This window comes from Ambystoma mexicanum, assembly GCF_040938575.1.
Source record: "Ambystoma mexicanum isolate Mex_15411 chromosome 12 unlocalized genomic scaffold, UKY_AmexF1_1 Mex_chr12_unloc.1, whole genome shotgun sequence".
NCBI lineage: Eukaryota > Metazoa > Chordata > Amphibia > Caudata > Ambystomatidae > Ambystoma > Ambystoma mexicanum.
In genome coordinates this window covers 13,310,124-13,323,714 of record NW_027182322.1, presented here as the reverse complement: position 1 = coordinate 13,323,714, position 13,591 = coordinate 13,310,124, and the positions used below count along the sequence as shown (strand labels likewise).

At 36.2% G+C, this 13,591-nt stretch overlaps 8 non-coding genes across 8 annotated transcripts; all 8 read right to left on the bottom strand.

The window, feature by feature from the left end:
• Positions 1-1,337: 1,337 nt before the first annotated feature.
• TRNAR-UCU (transfer RNA arginine (anticodon UCU)) lies at positions 1,338-1,427 on the bottom strand. The gene is given in 2 exon segments: positions 1,338-1,373; positions 1,391-1,427. It is a non-coding gene; the product is annotated as a tRNA-Arg (tRNA).
• A 2,209-nt stretch (positions 1,428-3,636) lies between these two features.
• Positions 3,637-3,726, bottom strand: TRNAR-UCU (transfer RNA arginine (anticodon UCU)). Its single transcript is given in 2 exon segments — positions 3,637-3,672; positions 3,690-3,726. It is a non-coding gene; the product is annotated as a tRNA-Arg (tRNA).
• Positions 3,727-5,168: 1,442 nt separating this feature from the next.
• Positions 5,169-5,258, bottom strand: TRNAR-UCU (transfer RNA arginine (anticodon UCU)). The gene is given in 2 exon segments: positions 5,169-5,204; positions 5,222-5,258. It is a non-coding gene; the product is annotated as a tRNA-Arg (tRNA).
• Positions 5,259-5,935: 677 nt separating this feature from the next.
• On the bottom strand, positions 5,936-6,025 carry TRNAR-UCU (transfer RNA arginine (anticodon UCU)). The gene is given in 2 exon segments: positions 5,936-5,971; positions 5,989-6,025. It is a non-coding gene; the product is annotated as a tRNA-Arg (tRNA).
• Positions 6,026-7,468: 1,443 nt separating this feature from the next.
• Positions 7,469-7,558, bottom strand: TRNAR-UCU (transfer RNA arginine (anticodon UCU)). The gene is given in 2 exon segments: positions 7,469-7,504; positions 7,522-7,558. It is a non-coding gene; the product is annotated as a tRNA-Arg (tRNA).
• Positions 7,559-9,000: 1,442 nt separating this feature from the next.
• Positions 9,001-9,090, bottom strand: TRNAR-UCU (transfer RNA arginine (anticodon UCU)). Its single transcript is given in 2 exon segments — positions 9,001-9,036; positions 9,054-9,090. It is a non-coding gene; the product is annotated as a tRNA-Arg (tRNA).
• Positions 9,091-9,767: 677 nt separating this feature from the next.
• On the bottom strand, positions 9,768-9,857 carry TRNAR-UCU (transfer RNA arginine (anticodon UCU)). Its single transcript is given in 2 exon segments — positions 9,768-9,803; positions 9,821-9,857. It is a non-coding gene; the product is annotated as a tRNA-Arg (tRNA).
• A 1,443-nt stretch (positions 9,858-11,300) lies between these two features.
• On the bottom strand, positions 11,301-11,390 carry TRNAR-UCU (transfer RNA arginine (anticodon UCU)). The gene is given in 2 exon segments: positions 11,301-11,336; positions 11,354-11,390. It is a non-coding gene; the product is annotated as a tRNA-Arg (tRNA).
• Between the last annotated feature and the right edge of the window lie 2,201 nt (positions 11,391-13,591).

Sequence of the window (13,591 nt, the reverse complement as noted above, 5' to 3'; positions counted from 1 at the left end):
TGTTTTCTGAAACATAAAATGTCTGTAGAAGAATCACTCTTCTGGGTGAAACCTTGAACTACACCTTTGTTCCTTTAGGGATAAATTCGGAGAATAGGGTATTACTGTATTTTCTTGCAAACTGAATACGTTTGGACAACAATTCCATACCTTAATAAAAAAGAACTGGATAAAAAGTGCAGCCATACAATTGGTTAACAATACAAAAACACAAAGAGAATATACCATAAATAGCTTTGAAAGAAGATTTTACTTTATATGTCGCTAGAAACAAATGTCTGAGTGTAGGGTGTCGTGTTTTTGGTCTATCTCATTTACAGCTATTATAAAGACAATGTTTCTGAAGGAAGGATACATTAGGAAAGTGCAAAGTTTCTGGCAGTGAAGTTGTATTGCTTATGAGCAATATGTTCCTGTTGCAATGGAAGGCAGACTGCTTTTGATTCAGTTGCGTGCTGTATTAGATACATAGGTTCAACTTGGGTCAAATACTAAGATTAAAGCATCGGCCAAAAATAAACATTCCTCACATGCATAATGTTCCTTGTTTGAATAAGAAAGTAAAAAATGCGACTCTGGTGGGATTCGAACCCACAACCTTTGAATGACTTTGCCAATTCACTTAGAAGTCCAACGCGCTATTCATTGCACCACAGTGCCAGATGACAATCAACTTGCGTACATCAGGGGATGATCGAGGTTTTGTCGATCCAGTGTTTACTTCACATCATATTATCAAGCCTTCTGGGATACAAGAAAGAATAATTGTTTTCTGAAACATAAAATGTCTGTAGCAAGAATCACAGTTCAGGGCGAAACCTTGAACTGCACCTTTGTTCGCTTGGGGAGAAATTCAGAGAATAGGGTATTACAGTATTTTCTTGCCAAGTGAATTGGTTTGGACAACAATTCCATACCTTAATAAAAAAGAACTGGATAAAAAGTGCAGACATACAATTGGTTAACAATACAAAAACACAAAGAGAATATACCATAAATAGTTTTGAAAGAATATTTTACTTTATATGTCGCTAGAAACAAATGTCTGAGTGTAGGGTGTTGTGTTTTTGGTCTATCTCATTTACAGCTATTATAAAGACAATGTTTCTGAAGGAAGGATACATTAGGAAAGTGCAAAGTTTCTGGCAGTGATGTTGTATTCCTTATGAGCAATATGTTCCTGTTGCAATGGAAGGCAGACTGCTTTTGATTCAGTTGCATGCTGTATTAGATACATAGGTTCAACTTGGGTCAAATACTAAGATTAAAGCATCGGCCAAAAATAAACATTCCTCACGTGCATAATGTTCCTTGTTTGAATAAGAAAGTAAAAAATGCGACTCTGGTGGGATTCGAACCCACAACCTTTGAATGACTTTGCCAATTCACTTAGAAGTCCAACGCGCTATCCATTGCGCCACAGAGCCAGATGACAATTAACTTGCGTACATCAGGGGATGATCGAGGTTTTGTCAATCCAGTGTTTACTTCACATCATATTATCAAGCCTTCTGGGATACAAGAAAGAATAATTGTTTTCTGAAACATAAAATGTCTGTAGAAGAATCACTCTTCTGGGTGAAACCTTGAACTACACCTTTGTTCCTTTAGGGATAAATTCGGAGAATAGGGTATTACTGTATTTTCTTGCAAACTGAATACGTTTGGACAACAATTCCATACCTTAATAAAAAAGAACTGGATAAAAAGTGCAGCCATACAATTGGTTAACAATACAAAAACACAAAGAGAATATACCATAAATAGCTTTGAAAGAAGATTTTACTTTATATGTCGCTAGAAACAAATGTCTGAGTGTAGGGTGTCGTGTTTTTGGTCTATCTCATTTACAGCTATTATAAAGACAATGTTTCTGAAGGAAGGATACATTAGGAAAGTGCAAAGTTTTTGGCAGTGATGTTGTATTCCTTATGAGCAATATGTTCCTGTTGCAATGGAAGGCAGACTGCTTTTGATTCAGTTGCATGCTGTATTAGATACATAGGTTCAACTTGGGTCAAATACTAAGATTAAAGCATCGGCCAAAAATAAACATTCCTCACATGCATAATGTTCCTTGTTTGAATAAGAAAGTAAAAAATACGACTCTGGTGGGATTCGAACCCACAACCTTTGAATGACTTTGCCAATTCACTTAGAAGTGCAAAGCGCTATCCATTGCGCCACAGAGCCACATGAAAATCAACTTGCGTACATTAAGGGATGATCGAAGTTTTGTCAATCCAGTGTTTACTTCACATCATATTATCAAGCCTTCTGGGATACAAGAAAGAATAATTGTTTTCTGAAACATAAAATGTCTGTAGAAGAATCACTCTTCTGGGTGAAACCTTGAACTACACCTTTGTTCCTTTAGGGATAAATTCGGAGAATAGGGTATTACTGTATTTTCTTGCAAACTGAATACGTTTGGACAACAATTCCATACCTTAATAAAAAAGAACTGGATAAAAAGTGCAGCCATACAATTGGTTAACAATACAAAAACACAAAGAGAATATACCATAAATAGCTTTGAAAGAAGATTTTACTTTATATGTCGCTAGAAACAAATGTCTGAGTGTAGGGTGTCGTGTTTTTGGTCTATCTCATTTACAGCTATTATAAAGACAATGTTTCTGAAGGAAGGATACATTAGGAAAGTGCAAAGTTTCTGGCAGTGAAGTTGTATTGCTTATGAGCAATATGTTCCTGTTGCAATGGAAGGCAGACTGCTTTTGATTCAGTTGCGTGCTGTATTAGATACATAGGTTCAACTTGGGTCAAATACTAAGATTAAAGCATCGGCCAAAAATAAACATTCCTCACATGCATAATGTTCCTTGTTTGAATAAGAAAGTAAAAAATGCGACTCTGGTGGGATTCGAACCCACAACCTTTGAATGACTTTGCCAATTCACTTAGAAGTCCAATGCCCTATCCATTGCGCCACAGAGCCAGATGAAAATCAACTTGCGTACATTAAGGGATGATCGAAGTTTTGTCAATCCGGTGTTTACTTCACATCACATTATCAAGCCTTCTGGGACACATCAAAGAATGATTGTTTTCTGAAACATAAAATGTCTGTAGCAAGAATCACACTTCTGTGTGAAACCTTGAACTGCACCTTTGTTCGCTTGGGGAGAAATTCAGAGAATAGGGTATTACAGTATTTTCTTGCCAAGTGAATAGGTTTGGACAACAATTCCATACCTTAATAAAAAAGAACTGGATAAAAAGTGCAGCCATACAATTGGTTAACAATACAAAAACACAAAGAGAATATACCATAAATAGCTTTGAAAGAAGATTTTACTTTATATGTCGCTAGAAACAAATGTCTGAGTGTAGGGTGTCGTGTTTTTGGTCTATCTCATTTACAGCTATTATAAAGACAATGTTTCTGAAGGAAAGATACATTAGGAAAGTGCAAAGTTTCTGGCAGTGATGTTGTATTGCTTATGAGCAATATGTTCCTGTTGCAATGGAAGGCAGACTGCTTTTGATTCAGTTGCATGCTGTATTAGATACATAGGTTCAACTTGGGTCAAATACTAAGATTAAAGCATCGGCCAAAAATAAACATTCCTCACATGCATAATGTTCCTTGTTTGAATAAGAAAGTAAAAAATGCGACTCTGGTGGGATTCGAACCCACAACCTTTGAATGACTTTGCCAATTCACTTAGAAGTCCAACACGCTATCCATTGCGCCACAGAGCCAGATGCACATCAACTTGCGTACATTAAGGGATGATCGAAGTTTTGTCAATCCGGTGTTTACTTCACATCATATTATCAAGCCTTCTGGGATACAAGAAAGAATAATTGTTTTCGGAAACATAAAATGTCTGTAGAAGAATCACACTTCTGGGTGAAACCTTGAACTACACCTTTGTTCCTTTAGGGATAAATTCGGAAAATAGGGTATTACAGTATTTTCTTGCCAAGTGAATTGGTTTGGACAACAATTCCATACCTTAATAAAAAAGAACTGGATAAAAAGTGCAGACATACAATTGGTTAACAATACAAAAACACAAAGAGAATATACCATAAATAGCTTTGAAAGAAGATTTTACTTTATATGTCGCTAGAAACAAATGTCTGAGTGTAGGGTGTCGTGTTTTTGGTCTATCTCATTTACAGCTATTATAAAGACAATGTTTCTGAAGGAAGGATACATTAGGAAAGTGCAAAGTTTTTGGCAGTGATGTTGTATTCCTTATGAGCAATATGTTCCTGTTGCAATGGAAGGCAGACTGCTTTTGATTCAGTTGCATGCTGTATTAGATACATAGGTTCAACTTGGGTCAAATACTAAGATTAAAGCATCGGCCAAAAATAAACATTCCTCACATGCATAATGTTCCTTGTTTGAATAAGAAAGTAAAAAATACGACTCTGGTGGGATTCAAACCCACAACCTTTGAATGACTTTGCCAATTCACTTAGAAGTCCAACGCGCTATTCATTGCGCCACAGAGCCAGATGACAATCAACTTGCGTACATCAGGGGATGATCGAGGTTTTGTCGATCCAGTGTTTACTTCACATCATATTATCAAGCCTTCTGGGATACAAGAAAGAATAATTGTTTTCTGAAACATAAAATGTCTGTAGAAGAATCACACTTCTGGGTGAAACCTTGAACTACACCTTTGTTCCTTTAGGGATAAATTCGGAGAATAGGGTATTACTGTATTTTCTTGCAAACTGAATACGTTTGGACAACAATTCCATACCTTAATAAAAAAGAACTGGATAAAAAGTGCAGCCATACAATTGGTTAACAATACAAAAACACAAAGAGAATATACCATAAATAGTTTTGAAAGAATATTTTACTTTATATGTCGCTAGAAACAAATGTCTGAGTGTAGGGTGTCGTGTTTTTGGTCTATCTCATTTACAGCTATTATAAAGACAATGTTTCTGAAGGAAGGATACATTAGGAAAGTGCAAGGTTTCTGGGAGTGATGTTGTATTGCTTATGAGCAATATGTTCCTGTTGCAATGGAAGGCAGACTGCTTTTGATTCAGTTGCATGCTGTATTAGATACATAGGTTCAACTTGGGTCAAATACTAAGATTAAAGCATCGGCCAAAAATAAACATTCCTCACATGCATAATGTTCCTTGTTTGAATAAGAAAGTAAAAAATGCAACTCTGGTGGGATTCGAACCCACAACCTTTGAATGACTTTGCCAATTCACTTAGAAGTCCAATGCGCTATCCATTGCGCCACAGAGCCAGATGACAATCAACTTGCGTACATCAGGGGATGATCGAGGTTTTGTCAATCCAGTGTTTACTTCACATCATATTATCAAGCCTTCTGGGATACATGAAAGAATGATTGTTTTCTGAAACATAAAATGTCTGTAGCAAGAATCACACTTCTGTGTGAAACCTTGAACTGCACCTTTGTTCGCTTGGGGAGAACTTCAGAGAATAGGGTATTACAGTATTTTCTTGCCAAGTGAATAGGTTTGGACAACAATTCCATACCTTAATAAAAAAGAACTGGATAAAAAGTGCAGACATACAATTGGTTAACAATACAAAAACACAAAGAGAATATACCATAAATAGCTTTGAAAGAAGATTTTACTTTATATGTCGCTAGAAACAAATGTCTGAGTGTAGGGTGTCGTGTTTTTGGTCTATCTCATTTACAGCTATTATAAAGACAATGTTTCTGAAGGAAGGATACATTAGGAAAGTGCAAAGATTCTGGCAGTGAAGTTGTATTGCTTATGAGCAATATGTTCCTGTTGCAATGGAAGGCAGACTGCTTTTGATTCAGTTGCATGCTGTATTAGATACATAGGTTCAACTTGGGTCAAATACTAAGATTAAAGCATCGGCCAAAAATAAACATTCCTCACATGCATAATGTTCCTTGTTTGAATAAGAAAGTAAAAAATGCGACTCTGGTGGGATTCGAACCCACAACCTTTGAATGACTTTGCCAATTCACTTAGAAGTCCAATGCGCTATCCATTGCGCCACAGAGCCAGATGAAAATCAACTTGCGTACATTAAGGGATGATCGAAGTTTTGTCAATCCGGTGTTTACTTCACATCACATTATCAAGCCTTCTGGGACACATCAAAGAATGATTGTTTTCTGAAACATAAAATGTCTGTAGCAAGAATCACACTTCTGTGTGAAACCTTGAACTGCACCTTTGTTCGCTTGGGGAGAAATTCAGAGAATAGGGTATTACAGTATTTTCTTGCCAAGTGAATAGGTTTGGACAACAATTCCATACCTTAATAAAAAAGAACTGGATACAAAGTGCAGACATACAATTGGTTAACAATACAAAAACACAAAGAGAATATACCATAAATAGCTTTGAAAGAAGATTTTACTTTATATGTCGCTAGAAACAAATGTCTGAGTGTAGGGTGTCGTGTTTTTGGTCTATCTCATTTACAGCTATTATAAAGACAATGTTTCTGAAGGAAGGATACATTAGGAAAGTGCAAAGTTTCTGGCAGTGATGTTGTATTGCTTATGAGCAATATGTTCCTGTTGCAATGGAAGGCAGACTGCTTTTGATTCAGTTGCATGCTGTATTAGATACATAGGTTCAACTTGGGTCAAATACTAAGATTAAAGCATCGGCCAAAAATAAACATTCCTCACATGCATAATGTTCCTTGTTTGAATAAGAAAGTAAAAAATGCAACTCTGGTGGGATTCGAACCCACAACCTTTGAATGACTTTGCCAATTCACTTAGAAGTCCAACGCGCTATTCATTGCACCACAGAGCCAGATGACAATCAACTTGCGTACATCAGGGGATGATCGAGGTTTTGTCGATCCAGTGTTTACTTCACATCATATTATCAGGCCTTCTGGGATACAAGAAAGAATAATTGTTTTCTGAAACATAAAATGTCTGTAGAAGAATCACACTTCTGGGTGAAACCTTGAACTACACCTTTGTTCCTTTAGGGATAAATTCGGAGAATAGGGTATTACTGTATTTTCTTGCAAACTGAATACGTTTGGACAACAATTCCATACCTTAATAAAAAAGAACTGGATAAAAAGTGCAGCCATACAATTGGTTAACAATACAAAAACACAAAGAGAATATACCATAAATAGTTTTGAAAGAATATTTTACTTTATATGTCGCTAGAAACAAATGTCTGAGTGTAGGGTGTCGTGTTTTTGGTCTATCTCATTTACAGCTATTATAAAGACAATGTTTCTGAAGGAAGGATACATTAGGAAAGTGCAAAGTTTCTGGCAGTGATGTTGTATTGCTTATGAGCAATATGTTCCTGTTGCAATGGAAGGCAGACTGCTTTTGATTCAGTTGCATGCTGTATTAGATACATAGGTTCAACTTGGGTCAAATACTAAGATTAAAGCATCGGCCAAAAATAAACATTCCTCACATGCATAATGTTCCTTGTTTGAATAAGAAAGTAAAAAATGCAACTCTGGTGGGATTCGAACCCACAACCTTTGAATGACTTTGCCAATTCACTTAGAAGTCCAACGCGCTGTCCATTGCGCCACAGAGCCAGATGAAAATCAACTTGCGTACATTAAGGGATGATCGAAGTTTTGTCAATCCAGTGTTTACTTCACATCACATTATCAAGCCTTCTGGGATACAAGAAAGAATAATTGTTTTCTGAAACATAAAATGTCTGTAGAAGAATCACACTTCTGGGTGAAACCTTGAACTACACCTTTGTTCCTTTAGGGATAAATTCGGAGAATAGGGTATTACTGTATTTTCTTGCAAACTGAATACGTTTGGACAACAATTCCATACCTTAATAAAAAAGAACTGGATAAAAAGTGCAGCCATACAATTGGTTAACAATACAAAAACACAAAGAGAATATACCATAAATAGCTTTGAAAGAAGATTTTACTTTATATGTCGCTAGAAACAAATGTCTGAGTGTAGGGTGTCGTGTTTTTGGTCTATCTCATTTACAGCTATTATAAAGACAATGTTTCTGAAGGAAGGATACATTAGGAAAGTGCAAAGTTTCTGGCAGTGAAGTTGTATTGCTTATGAGCAATATGTTCCTGTTGCAATGGAAGGCAGACTGCTTTTGATTCAGTTGCATGCTGTATTAGATACATAGGTTCAACTTGGGTCAAATACTAAGATTAAAGCATCGGCCAAAAATAAACATTCCTCACATGCATAATGTTCCTTGTTTGAATAAGAAAGTAAAAAATGCGACTCTGGTGGGATTCAAACCCACAACCTTTGAATGACTTTGCCAATTCACTTAGAAGTCCAACGCGCTATTCATTGCGCCACAGAGCCAGATGACAATCAACTTGCGTACATCAGGGGATGATCGAGGTTTTGTCGATCCAGTGTTTACTTCACATCATATTATCAAGCCTTCTGGGATACAAGAAAGAATAATTGTTTTCTGAAACATAAAATGTCTGTAGAAGAATCACACTTCTGGGTGAAACCTTGAACTACACCTTTGTTCCTTTAGGGATAAATTCGGAGAATAGGGTATTACTGTATTTTCTTGCAAACTGAATACGTTTGGACAACAATTCCATACCTTAATAAAAAAGAACTGGATAAAAAGTGCAGCCATACAATTGGTTAACAATACAAAAACACAAAGAGAATATACCATAAATAGTTTTGAAAGAATATTTTACTTTATATGTCGCTAGAAACAAATGTCTGAGTGTAGGGTGTCGTGTTTTTGGTCTATCTCATTTACAGCTATTATAAAGACAATGTTTCTGAAGGAAGGATACATTAGGAAAGTGCAAGGTTTCTGGGAGTGATGTTGTATTGCTTATGAGCAATATGTTCCTGTTGCAATGGAAGGCAGACTGCTTTTGATTCAGTTGCATGCTGTATTAGATACATAGGTTCAACTTGGGTCAAATACTAAGATTAAAGCATCGGCCAAAAATAAACATTCCTCACATGCATAATGTTCCTTGTTTGAATAAGAAAGTAAAAAATGCAACTCTGGTGGGATTCGAACCCACAACCTTTGAATGACTTTGCCAATTCACTTAGAAGTCCAATGCGCTATCCATTGCGCCACAGAGCCAGATGACAATCAACTTGCGTACATCAGGGGATGATCGAGGTTTTGTCAATCCAGTGTTTACTTCACATCATATTATCAAGCCTTCTGGGATACATGAAAGAATGATTGTTTTCTGAAACATAAAATGTCTGTAGCAAGAATCACACTTCTGTGTGAAACCTTGAACTGCACCTTTGTTCGCTTGGGGAGAACTTCAGAGAATAGGGTATTACAGTATTTTCTTGCCAAGTGAATAGGTTTGGACAACAATTCCATACCTTAATAAAAAAGAACTGGATAAAAAGTGCAGACATACAATTGGTTAACAATACAAAAACACAAAGAGAATATACCATAAATAGCTTTGAAAGAAGATTTTACTTTATATGTCGCTAGAAACAAATGTCTGAGTGTAGGGTGTCGTGTTTTTGGTCTATCTCATTTACAGCTATTATAAAGACAATGTTTCTGAAGGAAGGATACATTAGGAAAGTGCAAAGATTCTGGCAGTGAAGTTGTATTGCTTATGAGCAATATGTTCCTGTTGCAATGGAAGGCAGACTGCTTTTGATTCAGTTGCATGCTGTATTAGATACATAGGTTCAACTTGGGTCAAATACTAAGATTAAAGCATCGGCCAAAAATAAACATTCCTCACATGCATAATGTTCCTTGTTTGAATAAGAAAGTAAAAAATGCGACTCTGGTGGGATTCGAACCCACAACCTTTGAATGACTTTGCCAATTCACTTAGAAGTCCAATGCGCTATCCATTGCGCCACAGAGCCAGATGAAAATCAACTTGCGTACATTAAGGGATGATCGAAGTTTTGTCAATCCGGTGTTTACTTCACATCACATTATCAAGCCTTCTGGGACACATCAAAGAATGATTGTTTTCTGAAACATAAAATGTCTGTAGCAAGAATCACACTTCTGTGTGAAACCTTGAACTGCACCTTTGTTCGCTTGGGGAGAAATTCAGAGAATAGGGTATTACAGTATTTTCTTGCCAAGTGAATAGGTTTGGACAACAATTCCATACCTTAATAAAAAAGAACTGGATACAAAGTGCAGACATACAATTGGTTAACAATACAAAAACACAAAGAGAATATACCATAAATAGCTTTGAAAGAAGATTTTACTTTATATGTCGCTAGAAACAAATGTCTGAGTGTAGGGTGTCGTGTTTTTGGTCTATCTCATTTACAGCTATTATAAAGACAATGTTTCTGAAGGAAGGATACATTAGGAAAGTGCAAAGTTTCTGGCAGTGATGTTGTATTGCTTATGAGCAATATGTTCCTGTTGCAATGGAAGGCAGACTGCTTTTGATTCAGTTGCATGCTGTATTAGATACATAGGTTCAACTTGGGTCAAATACTAAGATTAAAGCATCGGCCAAAAATAAACATTCCTCACATGCATAATGTTCCTTGTTTGAATAAGAAAGTAAAAAATGCAACTCTGGTGGGATTCGAACCCACAACCTTTGAATGACTTTGCCAATTCACTTAGAAGTCCAACGCGCTATTCATTGCACCACAGAGCCAGATGACAATCAACTTGCGTACATCAGGGGATGATCGAGGTTTTGTCGATCCAGTGTTTACTTCACATCATATTATCAGGCCTTCTGGGATACAAGAAAGAATAATTGTTTTCTGAAACATAAAATGTCTGTAGAAGAATCACACTTCTGGGTGAAACCTTGAACTACACCTTTGTTCCTTTAGGGATAAATTCGGAGAATAGGGTATTACTGTATTTTCTTGCAAACTGAATACGTTTGGACAACAATTCCATACCTTAATAAAAAAGAACTGGATAAAAAGTGCAGCCATACAATTGGTTAACAATACAAAAACACAAAGAGAATATACCATAAATAGTTTTGAAAGAATATTTTACTTTATATGTCGCTAGAAACAAATGTCTGAGTGTAGGGTGTCGTGTTTTTGGTCTATCTCATTTACAGCTATTATAAAGACAATGTTTCTGAAGGAAGGATACATTAGGAAAGTGCAAAGTTTCTGGCAGTGATGTTGTATTGCTTATGAGCAATATGTTCCTGTTGCAATGGAAGGCAGACTGCTTTTGATTCAGTTGCATGCTGTATTAGATACATAGGTTCAACTTGGGTCAAATACTAAGATTAAAGCATCGGCCAAAAATAAACATTCCTCACATGCATAATGTTCCTTGTTTGAATAAGAAAGTAAAAAATGCAACTCTGGTGGGATTCGAACCCACAACCTTTGAATGACTTTGCCAATTCACTTAGAAGTCCAACGCGCTGTCCATTGCGCCACAGAGCCAGATGAAAATCAACTTGCGTACATTAAGGGATGATCGAAGTTTTGTCAATCCAGTGTTTACTTCACATCATATTATCAAGCCTTCTGGGATACAAGAAAGAATAATTGTTTTCTGAAACATAAAATGTCTGTAGAAGAATCACACTTCTGGGTGAAACCTTGAACTACACCTTTGTTCCTTTAGGGATAAATTCGGAGAATAGGGTATTACTGTATTTTCTTGCAAACTAAATACGTTTGGACAACAATTCCATACCTTAATAAAAAAGAACTGGATAAAAAGTGCAGCCATACAATTGGTTAACAATACAAAAACACAAAGAGAATATACCATAAATAGCTTTGAAAGAAGATTTTACTTTATATGTCGCTAGAAACAAATGTCTGAGTGTAGGGTGTCGTGTTTTTGGTCTATCTCATTTACAGCTATTATAAAGACAATGTTTCTGAAGGAAGGATACATTAGGAAAGTGCAAAGTTTCTGGCAGTGAAGTTGTATTGCTTATGAGCAATATGTTCCTGTTGCAATGGAAGGCAGACTGCTTTTGATTCAGTTGCATGCTGTATTAGATACATAGGTTCAACTTGGGTCAAATACTAAGATTAAAGCATCGGCCAAAAATAAACATTCCTCACATGCATAATGTTCCTTGTTTGAATAAGAAAGTAAAAAATGCGACTCTGGTGGGATTCAAACCCACAACCTTTGAATGACTTTGCCAATTCACTTAGAAGTCCAACGCGCTATTCATTGCGCCACAGAGCCAGATGACAATCAACTTGCGTACATCAGGGGATGATCGAGGTTTTGTCGATCCAGTGTTTACTTCACATCATATTATCAAGCCTTCTGGGATACAAGAAAGAATAATTGTTTTCTGAAACATAAAATGTCTGTAGAAGAATCACACTTCTGGGTGAAACCTTGAACTACACCTTTGTTCCTTTAGGGATAAATTCGGAGAATAGGGTATTACTGTATTTTCTTGCAAACTGAATACGTTTGGACAACAATTCCATACCTTAATAAAAAAGAACTGGATAAAAAGTGCAGCCATACAATTGGTTAACAATACAAAAACACAAAGAGAATATACCATAAATAGTTTTGAAAGAATATTTTACTTTATATGTCGCTAGAAACAAATGTCTGAGTGTAGGGTGTCGTGTTTTTGGTCTATCTCATTTACAGCTATTATAAAGACAATGTTTCTGAAGGAAGGATACATTAGGAAAGTGCAAGGTTTCTGGGAGTGATGTTGTATTGCTTATGAGCAATATGTTCCTGTTGCAATGGAAGGCAGACTGCTTTTGATTCAGTTGCATGCTGTATTAGATACATAGGTTCAACTTGGGTCAAATACTAAGATTAAAGCATCGGCCAAAAATAAACATTCCTCACATGCATAATGTTCCTTGTTTGAATAAGAAAGTAAAAAATGCAACTCTGGTGGGATTCGAACCCACAACCTTTGAATGACTTTGCCAATTCACTTAGAAGTCCAATGCACTATCCATTGCGCCACAGAGCCAGATGACAATCAACTTGCGTACATCAGGGGATGATCGAGGTTTTGTCAATCCAGTGTTTACTTCACATCATATTATCAAGCCTTCTGGGATACATGAAAGAATGATTGTTTTCTGAAACATAAAATGTCTGTAGCAAGAATCACACTTCTGTGTGAAACCTTGAACTGCACCTTTGTTCGCTTGGGGAGAACTTCAGAGAATAGGGTATTACAGTATTTTCTTGCCAAGTGAATAGGTTTGGACAACAATTCCATACCTTAATAAAAAAGAACTGGATAAAAAGTGCAGACATACAATTGGTTAACAATACAAAAACACAAAGAGAATATACCATAAATAGCTTTGAAAGAAGATTTTACTTTATATGTCGCTAGAAACAAATGTCTGAGTGTAGGGTGTCGTGTTTTTGGTCTATCTCATTTACAGCTATTATAAAGACAATGTTTCTGAAGGAAGGATACATTAGGAAAGTGCAAAGTTTTTGGCAGTGATGTTGTATTCCTTATGAGCAATATGTTCCTGTTGCAATGGAAGGCAGACTGCTTTTGATTCAGTTGCATGCTGTATTAGATACATAGGTTCAACTTGGGTCAAATACTAAGATTAAAGCATCGGCCAAAAATAAACATTCCTCACATGCATAATGTTCCTTGTTTGAATAAGAAAGT